Source organism: Crotalus tigris, unplaced genomic scaffold, assembly GCF_016545835.1.
Source record: "Crotalus tigris isolate CLP2741 ecotype Arizona unplaced genomic scaffold, ASM1654583v1 scf7180000023718.2468807, whole genome shotgun sequence".
Taxonomy (NCBI): Eukaryota; Metazoa; Chordata; class Lepidosauria; order Squamata; family Viperidae; genus Crotalus; species Crotalus tigris.
The window spans coordinates 2,337,924-2,359,082 of NW_024100137.1; positions in this window are offsets into that span (position 1 = coordinate 2,337,924).

Here is a 21,159-nt window from a genome sequence, read left to right on the forward strand (position 1 = left end):
AATGCAGTATTGCAGGTTAACTCTGCCCACAGCCTAGAGTTCGATCTTTCTGAGGTCAGTAAGTTGAGGACCCAGATTGTTGGGAGCAATATGCTGAAATTTTTAACAGTCCAGAGAGTGCTGTAAAACACTATGGGATGGTATATATGTACGTCTAAATGCTATAGGTATTGCTATAATATTGATAGCTTTCTTTTTCTTTCCTTTCTTAATGATTTCCACAACAGAAGTTGACTTTCCAACAACAGTGGTAGACTGAGTCAACATTTTCATTACACCACATTTACAAACAAACAAACAAATGCACATTCTCTTCTGAGGAGCTCATTGCTTCCAAATCCTGATCTTCTCATTTTTAACTAGATATAGATTCAAAAGAGGACTTCCCCTCTTAATCCTGAAGGTTCTCTGGAATCTTTAGTCAAAATTAAAAGTTCTGCTCAAGAATTTCTACCTGAACCCTGCTAACTACTTATTTGTCAACATTATCTGAAATATTGGTAAGATAGGATTTATTTACTATTGCAGAAACCACATTGATTCTATCCCAGCAAGATCTGCCTTTTTTACATTTCATTATCTTACTAATTCCAAGGGTTTTTATCAATTTATTGAAAACTAACCAGCTGTATAACTTTCTGGAAGTTTATCAGTCAAACTACAACATTACTTATTACCATTTATTTTCTAAAGATTTGTTTCCTGAAAGTATCCATTCAAATACTAGCATTTGGCCTATATCTTCACTAAGGAGAGACATGATAAATCAGTTTAGCTTACCTGTAATTCTTTTTCCTTCAATGCTTCTTTGCTTTTTATATTATCCAAAATGTCCAATTGCCTACTTGGCCAGTTTCCAGCTTGTAATATGTTTTTTTTTTTTAATTAGTCAATGTTATTAAGGTCATGTGATCCTCAAGATAGCAATCTTCTCTGCTTTACTTTAATATTGGCTTGTATTTATATAGCACATGATTTGGTCCTTTTATTCAAAAACTATTTTTTATTTTCTGAGGGAAGCTTTACTTTATGTAATACCTTCCTTGAGAATGTTAAAAAACTATGGCCATAGAAATTTTTCTATCTTGGCAGTTGGCCTTATTCCCAGGTAAGTATGCATAATACTGCAAACTAAATTTCCTTACTAATGAAATGTATTAATTGTCTTACATGTTTCTCATAATTAACCAAACATCTTTTTCATCCAGGGATCAGTCTCCTTGATACAGTAACATTTTTTATAGACATAACAGAAGTTATTAGTAGAAGTCGCATCAGAGAAGTACCATGCTCAGTATTATCTAATTTGACTGTGACGTTCCAAAGTTTCTAACATGATTTTTTTTCCAGAGACAATAATGATGAGGTATCTGAAAACAAGCCACCTTTATATGCCACCTCAGCGAGATGAGTGGCATATAAATTTAATAAATAAATAAAAATAAAAATTATTCCTCTGTTAAAGAAAAGATGTGTAAATTAGTGCAAGAAGTTTTATATCCAAATATATTCTACTTTTTATACTGTTTCCATTTTCCCTTAAATTATTAACAGAATATACAATGGACTGAGAATCAGCGTCTCCACTAGATGATTGATAGTCAAGCTGAAATGAAATTAATCAAGTAAAAATAGAAAATCCTTTACCCAAACTTCCTCAAACTCCAAAAACATGTTACCCAGACCCAATCCACATATCAAAGGATAAGGTCTGCAAACACAAATAGAGTTAATTAAATTAGGTCTTCCAGATGAACTGCATGTTCACAAGAATACATACCTACACAATCACATGCACACATAACCGTGTTTCCCCAAAAATAAGACCGGGTACTACTACTACTACTACTACTACTACTACTGCTGCTGCTGCTGCTGCTGCTACTGTTGTTGTTGTTGTTGTTATTATTTTGCCTCCAAAAGAGGCACCAGGTCTTATTTTGGGGGGATGTCCTTTATACTCACCTCCAGGATTAACAACCCCACCCAGCAGGTCCACTTCTTCTGGGGCCAAAGAAGCAGCTTCATTCTGCAGCTGAATGCCAGCCTGCATTTTGCAGTCAGGCCTTTCCGGAAGGCCTATGCAGCCAAGTACCAGGTTGTAGTGGCCTCCTAGAAAGGCCTGTGACTGAGAAATGGCTGCAGAAGAAGTGGGCCAGTGAGGAGAGGCCTGGCTGCAAGATAAGTGGGTGTGGAGAGCATGGGGCAGCTTCACACCCCCACCCTTGCCATAGCTTGATTTTTAGGTGTGTGCTTCTCCCCAAAACTAGGGCTTATTTTTGGGGTAGGGCTTATATTAGGCCCATCCCCCAAAATCAAGCTAGGACTTATTTTCGGGGTAGGCCTTACTTTCGGGGAAACATGGTAGACATGCCCCTCAAGTGGCACCCTAGAATCAGCACACTTCCAAACTCTGGACAAGCTCCCCCTATCAAAGTTTGCTGCTATACCCCACTGATCTGCAGATATCCCTAAAGGCAACTTGTTTGCTTTAGGGATAAACATTTCTTTTTTTTGTCAAAGCTGTCTGGATCTCATTTTTATTTATTCATGCATAAACCCAGCTCAAGTTGGAATCTCAAATTATGCTTCTGACATTAGATATAAACTTAATTTATTCATATGACAGGTGGACTCAACATCATGTCAAACAAAGTTAGTAGGTACGGTGTTCTTGGGTCCTAGTTGATTATTTTTGCATATTGTAGTTCATTCTCTTCTAATGTAGAAAGTGTCTAGAGTTTCAACAAGAGGTACTGTCTAGAACCAGAGTTAGTCAACATATGACCTTAAATATAAACTGTTACTTCTTAAATTTTGTGTAAAACTGATTTGAACAGTAGGAACACTGGTACAAAGAATAATTTAGGCATTCTTTGTGTATCAAGAATTTCTTCAGCAAGAGGCAAATTGAACCAGCTGGTATATGGATTTGTAAATCAGGACAAACACAGATAATTAATTTTCAGTGACTATTTTGAAAATAATATAGAACTGGAAACTCTCCAGAGACTAATACCAGCATCACTACCACCTCTATCTTTTCCTTATTTTTTATTCAAACATTGATCATTTACATTTGTTGTGGAACCCAACAATATAGATTATAACTATCAAGTCTCCCACCCCACCCCACCTTCAAAATACAGCTTCCAGTTCTTTAGTGTCAGTTATATGAATTAACATGTAATTTTTTTTAGCTTTTATTGGTGGACGGTAAACACACATATTAATATAGAAAAACATTTCTGGAACAAAAAAGTTGATAAAAATATGTAAAATCATTTTTCCATTCATTAGATTTGTTTTTCCTTTCTTCTAGCAAAAAAATAAATTGATTATGTTTCCATTATGAATTTGCCTGAAAAAATGAATCTGCAATATGGATTTTGCTAAACCTTGAAGCTAGAATTTTAAATGGATCCTTACCCATGCTTGGAACTGAATTCTCATTTTAGAACTTTCACAATAAGGGCACACACTCAAGTGGATATATTTTAATTTCATGAATAATGGGAAAGGAAATGTTATAATTATCTTGTTTTGCGCCTCTCTCCTAGCCCTCAAAAAACACCACCAGTCGTTTTAAGCAGTATTTGCAGGATTGCTACTTTATTTCCTGCTAGATGCAGACTAATCAACACAACAACAACTAATGACAGTTTAGGAGTTATAACCATGGTTTTCTGCTACACAAATGAGGCATGACAAAATTCAAGCTCCCCCATCCGTCTTCCCCTTTTGCACTAGAGATGAGATTAGAAGCATTCTCCTCAATATTGTATTTCCTGTATTTACTTTGAACATAGGAATCTGGGATGTATTTAAATTATGGCTTCAGACAAGAAATGATTTGATCCAGGCATATTGTTACTAATCATATTTTAAATAAATTGTCACTTGCTGCATTTGGACATCTATGAAAAATGGGGTTTGCAAAAGCTGTCATTTTCTGCCCATCAGAAAAAGGCAATAAAAGGGATTATAAGTTAACATAATAGAAACATAATGGTTTCTTTTACTTCTAAACTGGGCCACTGCTGGGGCATTATACTGTAACTAATGCAACTTTGCTATCTTTAAATATGAAAAGATCAGCAGCAATAGCTTAGCTCCTATTCAGACAGGCTATACCACGAAACATTCTTGATCCTTCTCTCTTCTTTGGTATGGGTTTTGTAATCTGTCAGTCAGACCACCCATATTCCATATATAGCAATAGCAATAGCACTTGGACTTATATACCACTTCACACTGCTTTACAGCTTTTTCTAAGCAGGTTTACAGAGTCAGCATATTGCCCCCAACCATCTTACTGACCTCGGAAGGATGGAAGGTTGAGTCAATCTTAAACCTGTGAAAATCGAGCTGCTGGCAGTCGGCAGAATTAGCTGCAATACTGCATTCTCTCCACTGTAGTACCACAGCTCACTATGCATTATTGACCTTAGAAGTGACCTCCTTGGATAGGGTTACCAAATGTCTGGTACCTCATGCAGTGGTGGGATTCAAATATGTGAAGAACCGGTTCTCTGTGGGGATGCCGCTTCCAGAAATCCGTTCTGGGCCTGGGCAACAAAAATTTAGCTGCTGAACTGGCATCAACTGGCTGAATCCCACCACTGGCTTCATGTCAGAAGCAGCAAGGCATTTTTGGGTTGAAATGATTCGCGGGTGACATCACCATTGATCAGAGGGGGTGCCCAGTTGGGGGCTCCTTTCATGTCCCTGTTAATATGCCCACTGGAAGTGGTACCTATCTATCTACTCACAATTGCACGTTTTTGAACTACTAGGTTGACAGGAGCTGGAGCAGCACTCAACAGGACTCAGCTGTCAAACACAGGCTTGCTGATCATCAACTCAGAGTCCTAACCACATGAGCCATCCTGTTACCACCAGATGTCTGGCAAAAGATAAACATTTTTTTTCCTTTTTGTCCTCATAGCCTTTATCTGGAAGGCATAACCTTAAAATCAAATAATATCCAATTTTTGGTATCTCATCCTAAATAGCCTTCCTTCCTTCCTTCCTTCCTTCCTTCCTTCCTTCCTTCCTTCCTTCCTTCCTTCCTTCCTGGCCATTGTAGCAGCCTCATGGTCCTATGATCAGAATTCAGGTCCTATGATCAGAATTCAGAATTTATGACAGTTGCACAGTCTCTGGGTCATGTGATCACCATTTGTAACCTTCCCAGCTGGCTTCTGACTAGCAACGTCAATGGGGGAAACCAGATTCACTTAACAACTGCATGGTTCATCTAGCAGCTGCAGTGATTCAGTTAACTCTGGCAAAACAATTGTACAATGGGGTGCAACTTACTTAATAACTACTGTATTTTTTGATCCCACATACACCAGCTGTATGCAACCTCTCACCACTTCCTGACTTCTGCACTGATGGAAGCTGGACACAAAATGGAGAGATTTTATTATTGAGACCTGCAAACCTTTGTTTTGTGTCCAATGTTGTAAATAACACATTGACTTTGGCCTATTGTAGTTGTTGGTCCTTGATTCGTACAAAGGTAATCAAGGCACATCTTTACCAATGGCCATGTTAGTTTTTAAATGGATGGAGTTGTGCTATTTCCTGGCATGTTGCAAATTATTGAGAGAGATGGGAAGAAACCTTGCAGTTTGTTCAAAGCAAGTTGTGATGATTTGGCACAGTTTTGAAATATAAAGGATGCATTCTAAATACAAAGGCACATTCAAAAAGACAAACTGGGAATTCTCCATCTGAGATTGCAGAGATCTAGCTTCTGTTAGTTTATCTCTCCTTACATGAAAATGATCTTAGCATATTGGGGAAGTGCATACAATGCCTTTAGCCTGGTTTTGTATTGAGAAATCACATCCATAGAAAAAATAAATGCTGTTATTAATACAGTGCATAAAGTAATTGTAAAGATGATTTACAATAGCACTGAAGTTTCCCGCTTTTATAAATGAAGAACAGAGTAAATGATTGTGCGAAATACAAGGACAATATGTAACTCTTGTTTATTGTGTTATAGCTCTAATACACTAATAGCTCCATCATTGCCTTGACCTAACAATGTTGTCATGTCTTCATTGTTTCAAGTTTTTATTCTAGTTTTTATTCTAGTCATCAAGCTAACTGTTGCGTCCTTCGCGAAATGGCAAGACACGAGAAGCAGTTGTAGTTCTCAGGAAACTTCTTTATTTCAGTTCAGCATACTGTTTACAAGACGCCGACAACGCCCAAAACTCCCGGCCTCTTTTATAGGCCATTCCCGGGTCAATCTGCAACTTTTGGCGCGCCAGCACTTGTGCATGCGCACAAGTACTGGCGACAGCCTGTCTGGTCCCGGGCAGCTTGCACCTGCCCGGGACCGCCTGCAATGCCCCGAGCCTGCTTGCACAGGCTCAGGACATAACACCCCTTCCCCCGGGCTAAGACTATTGATCATGTTATAATAACACAGAACCCATTGCGAGTGTAGTGCCATACTACCTCATGCTATGCATTTCTTTTGCTCCCATCAGTCTCAATGTTCTATTTCCTCTGTGTACAGGAATGTTCTCTGTTAACTCTGTTTTGCCAATAGAGTTACAAAATCCTCTAAATACTTAGGGGATCTTCTGGCTCTCTGTGACCTCCTAACCTCTGGGTACCTGCCAAGTACCCCTTGACTGAGGGGTGAGGCATACCTGTCCCCCCTATTACACCCTGGTGGTTCCCAAGGACTGTGCTCCAATGCCTGGCCTGCTTGCTTGCCCACCAGGCTCGTCAGGTCAGGGCTTCTTTCTTTGCTTGACCTGGTTGTCCTGCCTAGCTGCAGGCTCTCTGGCCCCTCTAAGTGACTGTCACTGTTGGGCGATTCTGTAGAACCTCCTAGGTCCGTCCAAGACCTGTCAGAAGATTGTCTGTCCCCTGGTTCCCATTCTGTCCCCGGGCTTGTGGGGGTTTCAGTGCTGTCCCAAAACTCAGTTGTCCCCTGAGTGAAGTCGGAGGTGTTGTAGTCGGGATTTGGTTCCTCGACCACCTCCCTGTATGTTTGCCCCCTTCTAGGGACAGGGGTAGTGTCGGGCCAACTAGAAGGAGTGTGTGCCAGCTCTCTTGCGGGGTATGGTTTGTTGGGATGCTCCCGGGTATCCTCCCTGACTGGAGTACTGAGTGATGCGGTTGAGTAGTGATTATGCCCCCGGGGTGACTCCCTGGCTGGAGTAGGCGTTGATGCCTGATGTCTAGTTGAGCTCCTTGAATTCCTGTTTGGAGCACTTGCGGAATCTTGGGATAAGCTGTCTGTAGCTTCCTCATTGATGATGGGCAGCAGCCCATACCTTTCCCTTTGCCCAAAGGGGTCCCCCTCCCCCCTGGAAAAGACCCAGGAGTCTCAGCAGGAAGGTCCCGTCTAGGGCGAAGCTGGTCGATGTGTCGACGCAGGACATGACCATTGTCCAGGGACACCTCGTAAGACAGAGGATCTGTGACCCTGGATATAGTAGCGGGGACCCATGAATGACCGGGCCCGTAATTATGAGTCCAAACCGGGGCACCCACAAGTAGTTGTCTAGGTGCCCTGGGGTGTGTGAAAGAAGAAGGCAGTCTGTCCGGATGCAACCGGTCAAGCTTGGTAGTCAGTTTGCGCCCCCAATGAAGTTCAGCTGGGCTTCTCCCCGTAGAAGTGGACGGTGTAGTGCGATAAGAAAGGAGGAAGTCAGCCAACCTGTGATGCCAGTCTCTGTAGGTAATTTTCTTCAAGGCGTCCTTGGTGATGCGAACCATGCATTCAGCCATACCGTTGGTGGACGGGTGGAAAGGTGCAGAGGTGGCATGACGAATCATGTTAGCCTGTAAGAAAGCTTGGAATTCAGAAGAAGTGAATTGAGGGCCATTGTCAGACACGAGGACGTCTGGAAGCCCATGTGCAGCAAAAATCCCCCTCAGTACTTGAATAGTCTTTGCAGTGGTGGTGGAAGAGACAGGTACAACCCCAAGCCATTTTGAATGGCTGTCAACTAGGACCAAGAAGAATTGACCCTGAAAGGGCCCAGCGTAGTCAAGGTGCACCTGAGACCATGGAGACTGTGTTTCCTCCCATCTATGTACAGGAGCTTGGGGCATTTCGGGGCGCGAGCGTTGGCAAAGGTGGCATGCGTGCACCTTAGCTTCAATGTCCCTATCTAACCCAGGCCACCACAAATGGCTGTGCGCAAGCACCTTCATGCGTACAATGCCAGGATGACCCTCGTGGAGGGAACCTAAGACCCTAGTCCTCATTGAGGTAGGAATGACAACTCTGCTTCCCCAAAGCAGACAACCCTGGAAGGTGGACAACTCGTTCCTTTTAGACCAGAAACTCTGAAACTCAATACCAGGACAGCTCTCTGGCCATCCAGATAAAACCCAAGAAAGGACACGTGAAAGTGTGTGATCTGTGCCTGATTCAGCGGCTATATCTCTGGCATTTAAAGGAGACTCGGGCAAGGCCTGAATGGAGAGAAGATTGATAGCTGGTGCAGGGTCAGCTTCTATTACCGGCAGGGGTAACCTACTGAGGCCATCAGCATGGCCCATTTCCTTCCCAGGTTTGTGAAATAGGGAGAAATCATAGGCAGAAAGAAAGATAGACCATCTTAGCATTCTGGGGGAGATGATTTGGGGAGTTTGCTTACGAGTGGTAAACAGTCCCAACAAAGGCTTATGGTCAGTGAAGACCGTGAAATGCCTGCCATATAAAAAATCATGGAATTTTTTAATTCCAGCAACAATAGCTAAAGCCTCCCTGTCTATTTGAGCATAATTGCACTCGGCAGAAGACAAGGTTCTGGAGTAATATGCAACAGGAACCTGAATTCCATCTGACCTGAGGTGGCTTAATACAGCTCCTACCCCATAAGGAGAAGCATCACAAGCAATGCACACAGGAAGGGATTCATTGAAGTGTGCAAGTACACTGTTAGAAGTGAGTAAGGCCTTGACCTCATTGAAACTTGCTTCATGTTTTTGTGACCACTGCCACACTGCCTGTTTGTCCAATAGCCTGTGAAGAGGCTCAGTTACACTAGCCTTATGTGGAAGAAAGGAATTGTAGAAATTCAGAAGGCCCAGAAAAGCCTGTAGTTCGGCCTTAGACTTTGGCCTAGCAGCATGCATAATAGCTTTCAGTTTGGATTCAGCAGGGTGAATCCCAGTAGCATCAATTTTGAATCCCAGAAAATCAGTAGAAGGCACTCCAATTTTACATTTGTCCTTCTTAAGCTTGAGGCCCGTTTTCCTGAACCTTAACAGGACAGCCCTTAATCTCTCAGCTAAATTGTGTGTAGAGTCTCCTGCAATTAAGACATCGTCAAAATAGGGGCAAACCCCTGGTATACCCCGTAGTGTGTTTTCCATTACGCTTTGGAAAATTCCAGGAGCGACATTTACTCCAAATTGTAGCCTCTTCACCTTGAATGCTCCTCTATGGGTCACAATGGTCTGAGCTACAGCAGCATCATCATCAACAGGCAGCTGTTGATACGCCTGAGCTAGGTCAAGCTTTGCAAAAACACGCCCCCCCTTGAGGGAGTCCAGAATATGACTGACCACAGGAACAGGATAGGCATGTTGCTGCAATGCCCTATTCAGAGTGCATTTGTAATCGGCACAGATGCGAATGTCCCCATTTGCCTTTAGAGGCATGACAATGGGGGTTTCCCAGAGATTGGAGTCAACAGGTTCTAGAACTCCTTGCTGAATCAATTTGTCCAGCTCAGTTTCAATTTTACCTTTTAAAGCAAAAGGGACCCTTCTTGCTTTAATTCCAATGGGAGTGACAGTGGGGTCTAGCTTTAGTGACACAGGGGGTCCTTTGTATGTGCCCAGCTGGGGGCTGAAAACATCTGCAAATTCTTTGCAGACTTCTTGTAGGTCAAGTGTTTGCAGACTATTGAGCCCTGTGACGTGTATTCCCAAGGCCTCAAACCAATCGAGTCCTATGAGACTCGTTCGTTCACCCCCTACTACTATTAGATCTAGTGGACCTTCAAAATCCTTATACTGTACGTTAAGGGTGGCCTCCCCCTTAACACACACTCTGGAGTTTTGAAAGTCTGTTAGCACAATGTCGGAAGGCCTCAACTTGGCCTGAGTTCCACTGCCAGAACAAATCTTCCTAAACGTTTGCATGGAAATGATCGAAAGTGCAGACCCCGTATCCAGTTCCATAGCCAATGGAACCCCTTGTAGCTTCACCTTAAGTGACAGCTTTTTCTTAATGGGCTTGTGTGTGCCTGTCCTATAGATGCTTCTTCGCGAAGCGCAAAACCCCACCCTATTTTGGCTGGGAACCCTGGTACCTTTCAGGCACAATTCTTCCTGAGATTGTACCTTCTGATGGCCCAGGCACACAGCTGCAATGTGTCCTTGTTTTCCGCATGCCCTGCAGATAGCGGAGCGGAACTTGCAATCGGTTCTCTTGTGGCGACCTCCACAACCGAGGCACTTGGGGAGAGCTGAAGAGCTTCCCTTCTGTTTCCCTTCCTTCGTGGGGTAGAGACGGTCCACTTCATCGTCAGGATCCTCCTCAGAGTTCCTTTGGACTCCTTCCTGGTGCACGGACGCAGCATCTGGAATGTTTCTGATCGGCCGCATGTTTTTGTTGGCGCCACCCGCTGCTTCTTCTGCAGTGACCTCTCTCAAGGCATCTTGGAATGATAAGTCTTCTTTAGCAAAAAGTCTCTGCTGTAACTCTCTATGCCTTAGTCCGCATACCAGTCTGTCTCTCAGTCGTTCTTCGAGGTCCTTGAACTCGCAGTGTTTAGCGGCTTTTCTCAGCATGGCAATGTATTCCTTGGCCGATTCTCCGGCTCGTTGATCCCTCTGTTCGAAAGTGTGGCGCCACGCGATGACGGACAACTTGGGCTGGAAGTGCTCCTTTAGTAGCTTTTTTAGATCTGCATAGCTGACAGATTCTAGAGGAACAGGTGCTGCAATGTTCTCAGCGATTTCGAATGTGTCTTGACCGCAAACGCACAGCAGGGTGGCAGCCTTTAAACTATCTTCCCTTACTTGATTTACCTTGAGATAGTTTTCCACCCTGGCTACGTAGGACTCCCACCTCTCCGGATGTGAGACGTCGAATTCCGAAAGCCTTCCAATTTTTGCCATTTTGTAGAAAGGAAGGGTCTATCAACCAGCCTACCCCTGATGCTCGCTGGATTGGCGGGTAGCTGCCGAGTCAACGCTGTTCCTGCCGCTCAGGACTCCTCGGGTAAGCTTACACCTTTCTTCTGTCGATGTAAGGCATCCCACCTTCGTCACCAGTGTTGCGTCCTTCGCGAAATGGCAAGACACGAGAAGCAGTTGTAGTTCTCTGGAAACTTCTTTATTTCAGTTCAGCATACTGTTTACAAGACGCCGACAACGCCCAAAACTCCCGGCCTCTTTTATAGGCCATTCCCGGGTCAATCTGCAACTTTTGGCGCGCCAGCACTTGCGCATGCGCACAAGTACTGGTGACAGCCTGTCTGGTCCCGGGCAGCTTGCACCTGCCCGGGACCGCCTGCAATGCCCCGAGCCTGCTTGCACAGGCTCAGGACATAACACTAACCAATGATCAATCTATTTCTGAAATCCCTGCAAATAACCTCTGGAGTCTTTATGCCCAGATATTCACCAACATATGTATCAATAGATAGCAAACCAATTGATTGTGTTTATCATTTTTACTAATACCAGCCTGCATCTGCAATCACAGACAAAAGTGGAGCTTGATAAGCTTTACTATTTGCTTCATTACAAAGTTAGAAATAATGCTAATGTGTTCATTCTGCATAGCATAACTCAGATATTTTATTTTTCCCTTGTTCATGCCCCATAACAGAAAGAGAGCTGAGAGCAGTGTGATTTTGATAATCTTATCTAGCACTGGTCTCTAAATTTTACCTTTCTTTGGACAAAGCCTTATAGTACATCTCAAGAACTGGGCCACATTGGAGATGAGCGTCTTGGGTCATAATATTACGTTTTATGTGAGATCGGTTCAAGGACTAATTTCCTCAGTTACTAGTTTCTTCTTTTCTTCCTGACTGAAAAAAAAAAAAATCCAACATGTTCATTAACAGAATTAATCTGAATTTGGAGAGTAGTAGAGTCATTCACGCTGAACTTCGATTTGCTTTGTGGCTATATAAAAAGATTTTTAAAAAAATTATGTTAACATTTTGGAAAATAGATCAGGGGCTGGTATGGTCCGTTTAAGACAATGAACACTTTTTAATCAGCACCCAGGGTTCACTCAACTATGCTCTTTCTGTGGAAAATGTTGAGAGGCCAAGTTAGTTGAGAGGCCAAGTTAGCATAAGAATTATTGTCATAGCTCTTGGGCCCTTCATTAATCATGGCTTACACTCTGTTTCCTGTAATTAAAGAGTTCCCTTCGGTCTATAGAAAAATCTTTTCAAAAATCATTCTATGATAGTTGTGTTTCTGATTGTTTCTGAATAACTTAACACTATTCTTTTTTTGGGGGGAGGGATTTTCTATATTTGCCCTGTGTCTTCGGAGAAAAAATAGATTTATTTTTAGGAGCTTTTCTACTTTCTTCTTTGACTGTTTTCTCAATATTTGCTTCTGTGTGATCTAGTATAAAATGCTGGTTTCTTTTTATCACTGCTACTTGGAGCTACTATTTTAAGCTTTGGCTAATTGGCTCTCCTCGATTTCTGACTTCTATTTCATTTAATTTTTCCGAATAGGAGATTTTTTCATACCTCTGACCTTGAAGGAGTTTAAAGTGCATGTAGTTGCGGACCGGGATTCAATAAAGCATATTTTGTGCCTGAGTGGATTATAGAAATCCAGTCAACAGTGGCTTATTCTGTAAGTTTGAAAGTACATGTCTGCCCCCGCTACACTCAGTTTTACAGTCTGTGAAATATTCCTTCAGAAATATTTCTCATATCTTCATTCTTTCTGAGGACTCAGTTTATGCTTATCTGACCATTATCTTATCTGTAGTTCTTCCTCCTATATCCTATGGTCATTCACATATATCATTTGTTCTCCTACAAAATCCTGTCATGAAGAGTGCTAAGGATCTTAAATGTCCCTGGTTTATATTGATATTAAATTTATTAATAAAAACATTTTATTGGCTACTGTTCATTTTGTTAAAAATTCTCTATCTTTTCAACCTAAAACTGTAGAATTATGTAGGTATTATTTCTAATAGAACAAATATATTTATGAAGCTATGGGATCATATGAATAATATAAATGGGGTTTATATTATACATATAGTCTAACATCTCATTTTTAATGATATGGAATCATAAATCAAATGAAAAATATTGTTTTTACAATTTGAATAGAATCTATGAATATTCTGTCATACAGAATTATGTTCACATTGTACACATGTTTTTGTTAATATAAATTTTGTATACCTCTTTTAGATGACACATACACATATTTAGTATGAAGTTCTATATAGTTTGCCTTCAACTTTTAGTAAATTTATACAGTATTTCTACTTTTATGAACCATATTCTTTTCTTCTACTTCCTAATTAAACTAAACAGATACTCTTTGCTTCATGACCTCAAGAATTGTTTTAAATTATCTTCTTTCTTCAGCTTCATTTCTCTTGGAAGCCTGGAGTTGCAGCTCACCTTTCCACATACAACTTGCATGCCAAAAACATTATCAGTGTTGAGACTCTAATGATCATATTTCATGTTAATTCTATGGTATACTTGCCACCATATATAGTCTGTGAAATTTTTGCAGATCTTTTCAAATTATGGGCCTCCATAATAGTAGAGAGAGCTTGTTGGAACAGCTTTCATTTAGTTTCTCTGACTATCCTTGAAAGGAACATTATTATTGATCTAAACTTGTGCTGCTGCTCTCCTGATAGATCTTCAAAAGAAGAAGACAAATTAGTTGAGTCTTTGATATCAACAGCACTAGTCACAGAACTGTCGTGAACATGAAAAGGGCCATTCTCAAACATGAAAGATTCACAGATGTCAGAGCATGCTGGCAGGGGAAAATCAGGGGGAAAGGACCATGAAATTATTTTATCTATCTTTTCTGAACTGATCACCAGAAAATAATTTGTACTAATTCATTTCAGAAATGAGCAGGATCAATTATAATGCAATCTTCCACAACTGCTTTGACTTCCACATGGGCAGATTTCATTTCCAAGCCAGTATGACTTATTGCTTCAAATTGAAGTTCACCCATCTGGAGGGCACCCAAATTGGGGAATGCTGCTGTAGTGCAAGCTGGAATTACAAAGAAATAGTCTCTTCTGTTGTGTACTGAGCCTGCAAAGGCAGGCTCGGGACATTGCAATGGTCCCGGGCAGTTGCAAGCTTCCTGGGCCCAGACTGAGTGGCACTGGCTTCGCGCGCATGCGCAAGGCGCGGAAGCGTGCCAGAATGTTACCTTTTTGCCTGGGGATTCTATTAAAGGAGTCAGAGAGGCCTGTGAGCCTCAGAGCTGTGACAGAGAGAGAACTACTGAAATAAAGGCTGTTGGAATTACAGAATGTGCTCTATTCATTCGCCGTTTACTCGAGGACTCAACATCTTCCATGCCTAATCTGTTCTTTAAAAAGAACTATCAGTGGGTAATTAAGTATTTAGATTTCTGCACCACTGCTATCATATTTAATATGAAATCTCTTCAAAGACAATGAAAAAAAACTAGGCAATCATGTTCATCCAGTATAAACAATATCATGTTCATTGGGAGGATTAATTACAAATTAAAAGGCACATTTTTTCAAGTGTGCTTTTTTTTAAAAAAAAAAGAAAATTCTAAAACTTTTAAAATATGATTTTATATGGTATCATGCTGATAGTAAATCTATCAAAACATTATACCCCAATAAGAACATATACAAACTGAAAAGGCTCCATTTTAAAATATTAAGAATGAAGAAAATATTTGTAGCTTGGGATTGAACAGCAGGGTTCTTGATGTTTTATGAACTTGCTTCATTACCGAACTAGGTAACATCATCAATGATGTTACCAAGTTTATTAGTGGAACATCTGCAAGAAAACCACCAAGCACCCTTCAATGTTTAGAGTACTGAAGCCTACCTCAACGACACTCTGATCATGCTGAAATTGATTGCTAAAATGACATAATAGCAGTAGCACTCAGACTTATATACTGCTCCATAGTGCTTTACAGCCCTCTCTAAGCAGTTTACAGAGTCAACATATTGCCCCCAACAATCTGCCTTCTCATTTTACCAATCTTGGATGGATGGAAGGATGAATCAATCTTGAGCTGGTCAGAATCAGCAGGAATAGCCTGCAATACTGCATTCCAGCCACTGCGCCACCACAGCTCTAACAAGAACCCTGTCACATGGCTTGGGCTGAAGGGGAATGACTGGCCTAAAGTCACCCAGCTGGCTTTCATAGCTAAGTCCCATCTGTCCCAATTTTGGGCCAGTCAATCTCTCTCAGTCTAATACACCTCAGAAAGTTGTTGTGGGCAAAACAAAACGAGGAAGGTATGTTGGACATGTTTGCCACCTGTTATTATTAGATAGATAGATAGATAGATAGATAGATAGATAGATAGATAGATAGATAGATAGATAGATAGATAGATTCTATTGATGCCTTGGACTGAGGGCTGCTTATTGTCACAAATCAAAATCCTGACTAGATTGACCAGCATAGATCTTTGAAACAAAAAAGTATCAAGCAGTACCGTACTTCAGTTGATCATATCTAAAATGAGCTACTTTAAATATTTATTTTTAAATTCTGAATGTGGAAAATTTAGGAATGGTAAAATGAGGCCTTTTAAAGCATTGATTTTACTAGTGCATAAGAAGTCCTGCAGATAAAAACTTCTAGGCAAGAGAATGCATCTCTTTTCAATAAAGCTATTTTTTTTAACACAAGGCTTTACAACTAAGCTATCTCATTATCTTGACATTTATCATACAACATATTTTAACAACAAGCTTCTCTCTCTCTCTCTCTCTCTCTCTCTCTCTCTCTCTCTCTCTGGTACTTTATATCCTCTATGCTTTGACCGGTAATCTCTGCATGACCATGGCAGTTGAAATAAAATCAGCTTCTATGGCTCATGCTATAAGATGAAGCTAACTGTATTGTATCATCTTTTATTCTGTTTCATGCATTTATAGCTCTGGCACTTCATAGCCCTCTATTGCAATAGCTCTGAACATGGACACCGAACAAAACCACCTTCCCAATTCGGAATTTCTTTCAACTAAAAAGAAACGGATTTCTTTCAACTAAAACCTGACCCAGATTCATTCAAGAGAGCAGGACGCAGAAGAAGAGAAGGGAGTTTGCTCCTGGAATGCTCCTTTACTGTTTTGTTCCAAATGTATTCTCATTTGAGCCATCCTTTAAGCGGTCTTGCGGCATGAAGCAAATCCTTGATCACTTCCAGAATGAAGGCTGAAAGGAAAGACCACCTATTCTGAATACAGTTACCTGTATTCACACCGTTGCTCATTTTTCTCTTCCATCCATCACCTTCCTTCTCAAGAGATTTGTGCTGTGCCATAAAACTACAGGTAGTCTTCAACTTACGACCACCGCTGAGCCCCAAATTTTTGCTGCTAAGTGAGACATTTGTTAAGTGAATTTTGCCCCAGTTAGTGACATTGTTGTTAAGTGAATCTGGCTTCCCCATTGACTTTGCTAGTCGGAAGATCGCAAAAGGTGATCACGCAACCCCGGGATACTTATAAATATGAGTCAGTTACTAAGCATCTGAATTTTGATCACGTGATCATGGGGATGCTGCAACAGTTGTAAGTGTGAAAAACAGTCAGGAGTCACTTCTTTCAGTGCAGTTGTAACTTTGAATAGTCACTAAATGAACTGTTGTAAGTTCAGGACTACCTGTATAAAGGATTTCACAGGCCCAGCCTGCCGGAAGAGTGTGCTAAACTGTAGCATACAGTTTTGCCTCCTCTCTCTCCTTCTTTCCTACTCAGATACAAAGACCAAAATCTTTTTTTTTTTTTTGTAAAAAAAATTTTATTTTCAATTTTACATTACATTCATAAAAAATACTTCAGATAAAGAGTAAAATAAATTTATACACACAACTTTCGGTATTGCTCGCCCATTTCCCCCCAAACCGCATCCACCCTCTAACCTCTTCTCTCACTTTTCTCTTTCCCTCTTCTTCCTCACTCTCCCCCTTTCCTCCTTGTCCTCAACCTTCCTACTTACTTCTCCCCTTCCACCTATCTTCTCACTCCGGATGCAGTCCAGGGGAAATAACTGAGCAATTCCTCTCTCCAAATTAAAACATCAATATTATATACAATAAAACTATTTCTACTTATCTGAGCTATTTAACCTCCAACCCATCCTCCCCCTACCCCCCTCCCCCCCACTTCCCAGAGCCAAGTACAGGGTTATACAAACATATTAAACATAATCTATTTAAGTTTACTAATTATACAATAACCAAACAAAGACCAAAATCTTGGGCTGCATTAGGATCCACGAACAGGTGGGCTGGATCGCCCACACAGCCTGCTGAATTCCTAACCTTGACTGAGATAGGTGCAATTTACACAGTAAAAAGACTCTGTTGAGGTGAAGGGAATGGTGCTCCCTTCACTATTTGTTTTAGATTATAGCATGGATTAAAAAATAAATAAACAAGAAAAATTATGGAAGTGTAAAAAAATGGCTTTTCTACTTCAGACATTTAAAATGCAATTTTTTAAAAAAAAAGAAAGAAAGAAATCAGTGCAATAATAGACATGCTGGACTGATTTATTTGTCTTTTGGCATAAATTTATATTCCAATATTCAGTAGGCAAACATTGTATATCAAAAAGAAACCTATGCAATTTTAGAGAGCAACCTTTTTCACAAATAATTGCACCCACATTATCTCTAGGTCATTAACTGGAGGATAGGAATACATTTGTGCATAATTCACATTGTGTGTAATTCTTCACAGTACCAGAATCTTATTACTTCCCCAGCAAAATATAAATACAATGAAAGCTTTCAGTCATACAAAACACTTATAAACTTCATATTATTTTATTAAGACTGTAGAATTCTGCAGGCTTCTTTTGAAGGAGATCTTAAACTGGCCAAATACTCTTTCTTTAAACAGATAGCTTATTCCACATACCGATATGTCCTTGCTAGATGACCACAACATGACTTTGGAGGTGAGATTGGGGGGCTTTTGATAGATGTCAGGTTTTAAAGTTCATCCAATCTAGACCAAACTAGATCAGACATTTGAGAGTTATAGCCCAGGGTACATGCAAAGTGTAAGATTAGAGATGGTCATTTTACATTGTCACCTTCATAAAGACTAAATCTTATTTTACAATGAATAATCTAAATGTTGTAGATAACGAAAACTATAAAAGAATATAAATAGTACTACAGTTTATAAAACATGAGAATGAGAATATAAAGCAATAGCAATTGTAACAGATATATTTTCTATGGGTGGTGATTTCAGAGCAAACAGAACTAATACATCACAGGATCTTGAGTTCAGATAGAAAAGCTTATTGGGCTTTTGAGAATAGTAAGATGGCTGTCAATTCTTCTGCTAATGAGGGGTTGCCACAAAAAAGATGGAATCAACCTATTCTCCAAAGACCTGAAGGCAAGGTAAGAAGCAATGGATGGAAGCTAATCAAGGAGAGAAACAACCTCAAACTAAGGCAGGGGTCCTCAACCTTGGCAACTTTAAGACTTGTGAACTTCAACTCCCAGAATTCCTCAGCCAGCAAAGCTGGCTGAGGAATTCAGGGAGTTGAAGTCCACAAGTCTTAAAGTTGCCAAGGTTGAGGACCCCTGAACTAAGGAGAAATTTCCTGACAGAACAATTAATCAGCGGAACAACTTGCCTCCAGAAGTTGTGAATGCTCAAATACTGGAAGTTTTTAAGAAAAGATTGGACAATTATTTGTCTGGCATGGTATACAGTTTCCTACCTAAGCAGGGGGACCTCCAACTCCCTTCCAACTCTGTTATTCTGTTATTTTGCTGTGCGTCTAAAACCAAGTATTTCTATAAATAGTGCCTTAGTTTAACCATTCTTTTTAGCTGTTTGTCTGATATCAGGTAAATAAAATACACACATATCTACAAACAACAAGAACAAGAACAATAATCATAACGCATTTGATTTTCTTTCTTCCCAAGAGATAAACTTTTGATAGATGATAAATAGCAACTGCTAACAATCCCAGTGTGAAGCTATCATGCTTTTATATGAAATACAAAAACAGAGTTGTGAAATTGGTAGGAAAAAGACTTTGACATATATGAGTCACATATGTAATAATAAATCATTGTTCAAGCAACTGCAACAAAGCCCAGCTGCTTTAGGAGTAGCTGAAAGGTAAACTAAATCTAATTGGATTGTAATCTAGCCCATTATTCAATACCGCTAAACATATTTGCATAGTTCTGCATTCAAAAGCATTAGTGGAGGCTTATGGGCGTATTATGAACAATGAGAATGATGGATGGATGATGTTACCTAGTTGGGTAATGAAATGTTTTCAAGCAAAGAGCCAAGGTCACAGACTCAACTGATTGACTGATTTGGTTAGTTGGTTATGCTTTTTATTAAGAATTGAGAGACAGTCCAAAATATGAAGATGGCCCTTTTAATCTTGCTTAACAAATAAGAACTTCATAGAACATTCTTTCTGAGAATCTTTGGTTTAAATGACCCTTTTTTTCTTATTACATGTTTACAGTTATTTCTAAAATAACGAAGTTAAAAAAATAAAAATAACAAAGAACTTGTCAGAGTTCTGAACTAAAAAGAAGAAAGCGAAGGTGCTAGAAATAGAGGACATCAGAATTGTTTTATGTTTCTACAAAGATGCACAGCAGCCTTTTCTTGAAACTTCATGAGAAAACTTTGGAAACCAACCACACTGTTTTTTCTAAATTAGTAAGAATAATTCAGTAGAAATACATGGAATGTGATAAAATCCTTACTTAATTCAGGCTGATTTGAACAGGCTTGATAATTTTTTGAAACAATGCATTAACAATCTGTTAAAACAAATTGAACCCTACAAAAAACTTATTAAAGACTAAAAATTCAGAGGAATAAAAACTAGAGAGAATATCTGCCTGAAAAAAAAATTCTTAGGTTTCCCATAACTAAAATACCCATAACACTTGGGTATAAATATATTTATACTGAACTAAGGCATAAGCCCCCATAAATTCAAGCTAGACCTGTGATTCAGCTCCCTCCCCACCTGCCCCAGTTTTCAGTGTTACATAGCTTCTGCAACTACAGATTTCAAACAATACGAAACAAAACAAAGGCATCCTATCTCTGCAAGGCCCAGAGGCCACAAAATCTTCTTAATGTAGATTTGTTCTAGGAGCCCAACATGAGGCCAAGGACACTGACCTGTCCACAGGTATCTTTCTTGGTGCCTGCCACCCCTAATGTTTTAGATTAAAAAAAAAGTTAAAGAAAAATGAAAAAGTGGGATGCTGCAAAATACTAGACTCCAGAATCATATTTTTGGAGGAAAAGTACTCTGCAGCCAAAAGCTTTCTTCCATCATGAATATTTCCTGCTTATCTTGGAATTGTGTCCATCTGTCCCCCCTTAGAATGACAAAAATAAGGGTAGGCATCATACCCCAGCAGAGGTGGATGTAATGCTGGTAGCCTATTGTTCTATATACATAATTAGTTATGTCCACCCAAAGAGTCATTTTCTGAATGGGCATTCCTCGGAATCCACTATCTATTGCAAGGGCCTCCGCAGTTTAAGCTAAAAATTCCAAATAGGTCTCTCAAAACCGATCACTTTCTGCAAGACCGAGAACAACAACAACAACAACAATAATAATAATACAGGTAATCCTTGACTTTATAACTAAATTGAGCCCAGAATTTCTGTGGCTGAGACATTTGTTAAGGGAGTTTGCCCCATTTTACGACCCTTTCTTGCTACGGTCGCTAAGTGAATCACTGCAGTTGCTAACACGGTTGTTAAGTGGCTCTGGCTTCCCCATTGACTTTGCTTGTCCGAAGATCACAAAAGGTGATCACATGACTCTGGGACACTGCTACCCCCATCAATATGTGTCAGTTGCCAAGCATCAGGGTTTTGATCACGTAACCATGGGGATGCTGCAATGGTCGTAAGTATGAA